Raw genomic sequence first — 5,026 nt, forward strand, 5'->3', positions numbered from 1 at the left:
AAATATATTCATGAAAACATGAAGGGTTCGGATATGAAATCATGGCACTCGGGGGCCCTAGTGACAAGCATTAGGCATAGCAAAGTCATAGCAACATCAATCTTAGAACATAGTGGATACTAGGGATCAAGTCCTAACAAAACTAACTTGACTACATGGTAAATCTCATCCAACCCATCACCGTCCAGGAAGCCTACGATGGGATTACTCATGCACGACAGCGAGAATCATGAAATTGGTGATGGAGGATGGTTGATGATGACGATGGCGACAGATTCCCCTTTTCGAAGCCCCGAACGGACTCCAGATCTGCCCTCCAGAGGAAGAACAGGGTTTGGCAGCGGCTCCGTATCGTAAAACGTGATGGATCCTTCTCTCTCATTTTTCTCCCCGAAAGAGAATATATGGAGTTGGAGTTGAGGTCGGTGGAGGTCCAGGGGGCCCACGAGGTCGGAGAGCGCGCCCCCACCCTTGTGGCTAGGGTGTGGGCCCCCTGCTGCTGATTCTTTCACCAATATTTTTTATTAATTCCAAAACTTATCTCCATGAAGTTTCAGGTCATTCCGAGAACTTTTTATTCTGCACAAAAATAACACCATGGCAATTCTGCTGAAAACAACATCAATTTGGGTTAGTTCCATTCAAGGCATGCAAATTAGAGTCCAAAACAAGGGCAAAAGAGTTTGAAAAAGTAGATATGATGGAGACGTATCAACTCCCCAAGCTTAACCCATTGCTTGCCCTCAAGCAATTCAGTTGACAAACTGAAAGTGATAAAGAAAAACTTTTACAAAATCTATTTGATCTTATTGTTGCAAATATGTAAAGCCAGCATTCAAGTTTTTATCTAAGATTATGAACTAACCATATTCACAATAACATTTAGGTCTCACATTTACTCATATCAATCGCATAATCAACTAGCGAGCAATAATAATAAATCTCGGATGACAACACTTTCTCAAAACAATCAAGATATGATATAACAAGATGGTATCTTGCTAGCCCTTTCTGAGACTGCAAAACATAAATGTAGAGCACCCCTGAAGATTAAGGACTGACTAGACATTGTAATTCATGGTAAAAGAGATCCAGTCATACTCAATATAAATTAATAACAATGCATACAAATGACACTGGTCGTCTCTAACTGGTGCCTTTTATAAGAGGATGATGACTCAGCAATAAAAGTAAATAGATGGGCCCTTCGCAGAGGGAAGCAGGGATTTGTAGAGGTGCCAGAGCTCGAGTTTTAAAATAGAGAGGAATAATATTTTGAGTGGTATGCTTTCATTCTCAACATAACAACTAAGAGATCTCGGTATCTTCCATGCTACATACATTATAGGTGGTTCCCAAACAGAATGGTCGTGTTTATACTCCCCCACCACCAACAAGCACACTCCACGGTTGGTCCGAAACAACGGGTACCGTCCAACTAACAACAATCCTAGGGGAGTTCTGTTTGCATTTATTTTGATTTGATTTGCTTTCACAAGGGACTGGGCCTCCCGGTTACTGACCATTTTCTCATGAATGATGAGCGGAGTCCACTCATCGTGAGAATAACCCACCTAGCATGGAAGATATTGACAACCCTAGTTGATACATGAGCTATTCGAGCATACAAAACGGATTATTATTTGAAGGTTGAGAGTTTGGCACATGCAAATTTACTTGGAACGGTGATAAGCACATTTCATATACATCTTTTGTCACTCAAATATGCGGTTTATTGAGATATATTCATTCACTTCTTGCTATGAATTGTTGCGTATTTGCATGAAAATCATATAAATGGGTCATTTACTACTCAGCAGCTTGTTTTGCAGAAAATTGCGAGAAGGCACTATAAACTTCAAGATCTGGACTAAGTGGCTAAGAGAACGAAGAAGAGGAGGAAGAATGGATTTGTGCGAGGAGAAACAAAGTAACCAGGGGGCCAACTTGAGAAGAGAGGGATGTTCTTGCGAAGAAAGAAGGAAGCAGGAGGGCCATTGTGCAAATGGAAGATCAGATCGAGGGGTCAAAATCCCTAGTCCATTTCCAATTCCCCTCTAGCCTGGCATCTCCATCTCTCTCCCCCTCACCACTTCTTCTCCCACCTCCGGCCGCCGCCGCGGCCAGGCCATCGTGGCAGCGCCTCCGCGACCTCGCTGCTCCACCATCACCCGCGCCATCCACCACCCACACCATCATCCATCCATCACAGCGCCAGCCACCAGTGCCCACCTCGCGCGACCTCTCTCTCCAGCCGGCGCGCCCGACCAGACACACCGCCACTGCTTCTTCTTCCCTTCTTCCCCGCTTCTCTGAATCCCTGTCTGCTGCTCCTTCTTCCCCGCGCCCCTGCTGCTGCTCGTCTACAACTCTCCCTGCTGCTATCCTTCTCCAAGCTCGCCTCCTCTCTGAATCCCTACTGCTGCTGCTCTTCTACTTTCCCCTACCACGCTGCTGTTCTGCTCCTTCTCCATCTCCAAACTCCAAGTCGTTGCTGCTACTCCATCTTCCTTTGCCCCGCTGCTCCTCCTCCCTCCTCTCAACGCCCCTGCTGCTGCTTCTTTTCTGTCAACCTCCTACTGTTGCCTTCTCTCTCTCTCTCTCTCTCTGAAATTTCTGTAGTATTGAGAGATGTTTAAGACTTGTAAGGTTCAGATTGAAGAGTACATGCAAACTGCTGTTTGCTCTATTTAGTACTTGTATAATATAGTGTATGTGTTCTGGGATCTGACTAGTTGATGCATCTATATAAAATAAGTTCGTGAATGTTATATTTGTCACCTGTGTGGTACATGTATGCTTGTCACTTGCACTGAATTTACGTAATTCCACTTCATGTATGTGTTGTCACAGTGTCTTCCCTTTTCTGCAGAAATATATTCATTTTTGTAGTCCATGTATTAGCTCAAGTTCTTGTTTCTTCCCTCTGTTCATGTTAGATAGTTATATATATGTTCTTATCTTTTTAATTTCCTAGCCGTATGTTTTCTTGTGTTAGCATTAAATTCTTCGAGTAATATGGAAATTGCCAAAAAGATAGTATAGAAAATCTGAATCTCCCTTTGCTCATTTTGCATTTTCTTTGGCGATGATCTTCGGGAACTACCTTGTTTAGTTTAGGTTTTATTTTCTGCATCCGTCTCTTAAAATTGTGTTACCTAGATTTAGCCTCGTCGTCGCCAAGTCCCTGTGGGGAACACGACACTCGCAGTTTGGGCGTAAAACCCCACTGTACTCACAAATGACCATTTTGGCGCCGTTGCCGGGGAACGAACCCGGGTCACCCGCGTGACAGGCGGGAATACTTACCACTATACTACAACATGCTTTGTTTGGAGATCTATTTCACTTGGCATTCTCTAGTCAGCTCACTGTTCACAATCTTGCTCTTGTCATATTCCTTTACTTGAGGACAAGCAAAGATTTAAGTGTGGGGGTACTTGATAAGCACATTTCATATACATCTTTTGTCACTCAAATATGCGGTTTATTGAGATATATTCATTCACTTCTTGCTATGAATTGTTGCGTATTTGCATGAAAATCATATAAAGGGGTCATTTACTACTCAGCAGTTTGTTTTGCAGAAAATTGCGAGAAGGCACTATAAACTTCAAGATCTGGACTAAGTGACTAAGAGAACGAAGAAGAGGAGGAAGAATGGATTTGTGCGAGAAGAAACAAAGTAACCAGGGGGCCAACTTGAGAAGAGAGCGATGTTCTTGCGAAGGAAGAAGGAAGCAGGAGGGCCATTGTGCAAGTGGAAGATCAGATCGAGGGGTCAAAATCCCTAGTCCATTTCCAATTCCCATCGAGCCTGGCATCTCCATCTCTCTCCCCCTCACCACTTCTTCTCCCACCTCCGGCCGCCGCCGCGGCCAGGCTATCGTGGCGGCGCCTCCGCGACCTCGCTGCTCCACCATCACCCGCGCCATCCACCACCCACACCATCATCCATCCATCACAGCGCCAGCCACCAGTGCCCACCTCGCGCGACCTCTCCCTCCAGCTGGCGCGCCCAGCCAGACACACTGCTGCTGCTTCTTCTTCCCTTCTTCCCCGCTTCTCTGAATCCCTGTCTGCTGCTCCTTCTTCCTCGCGCCCCTGCTGCTGCTCGTCTACAACTCTCCCTGCTACTATCCTTCTCCAAGCTCGCCTCCTCTCTGAATCCCTACTACTGCTGCTCTACTACTTTCCCCTACCACGCTGCTGTTCTGCTCCTTCTCCATCTCCAAACTCCAAGTCGTTGCTGCTACTCCATCTTCCTTTGCCCCGCTACTCCTCCTCCCTCCTCTCAACGCCCCCTGCTGCTGCTTCTTTTCTCTCAACCTCCTGCTGTTGCCTTCTCTCTCTCTCTGAAATTTCTATAGTATTGAGAGATGTTTAAGACTTGTAAGGTTCAGATTTGAAGAGTACATGCAAACTGCTATTTGCTCTGTTTAGTACTTGTATAATATAGTGTATGTGTTTTGGGATCTGACTAGTTGATGCATCTATATAAAATAAGTTCGTGAATGTTATATTTGTCACCTGTGTGGTACATGTATGCTTGTCACTTGCACTGAATTTACATAATTCTAGTTCATGTATGTGTTGTCACAGTGTCTTCCCTTTTCTGCAGAAATATATTCAGTTTTGTAGTCCATGTATTAGCTCAAGTTCTTGTTTCTTCCCTCTATTCATGTTAGATAGTTATATATATGTTCTTGTCTTTTTAATTTCCTAGCCGTATGTTTTCTTGTGTTAGCATTAATTTCTTCGAGTAATATGGAAATTGCCAAAAAGACAATATAGAAAATCTAAATCTCCCTTTGCTCATTTTGCATTTTCTTTGGCAATGATCTCCGGGAACTACCTTGTTTAGTTTAGGTTTTATTTTCTGCATCCGTCTCTTAAAATTGTGTTAGCTAGATTTAGCCGAGCATAGTCGTCATCGCCTAGTCCCTGTGGGGAACACGACACTCGCAGTTTGGGCGTAAAACCCCACTGTACTCACAAATGATCAAACGGCAGGTAAATACCGTAC

General features: G+C 44.3%; 1 long non-coding RNA gene across 1 annotated transcript; it reads left to right on the forward strand.

The window, feature by feature from the left end:
• Window positions 1-1,692: 1,692 nt before the first annotated feature.
• On the forward strand, window positions 1,693-4,515 carry LOC125543856. The gene is made up of 2 exons (XR_007298910.1): window positions 1,693-2,711; window positions 3,588-4,515. It is a non-coding gene; the product is annotated as an uncharacterized LOC125543856 (long non-coding RNA).
• The last annotated feature ends 511 nt before the right edge of the window (window positions 4,516-5,026 follow it).

The sequence above is a fragment of the Triticum urartu genome, chromosome 3 (assembly GCF_003073215.2).
Source record: "Triticum urartu cultivar G1812 chromosome 3, Tu2.1, whole genome shotgun sequence".
NCBI lineage: Eukaryota > Viridiplantae > Streptophyta > Magnoliopsida > Poales > Poaceae > Triticum > Triticum urartu.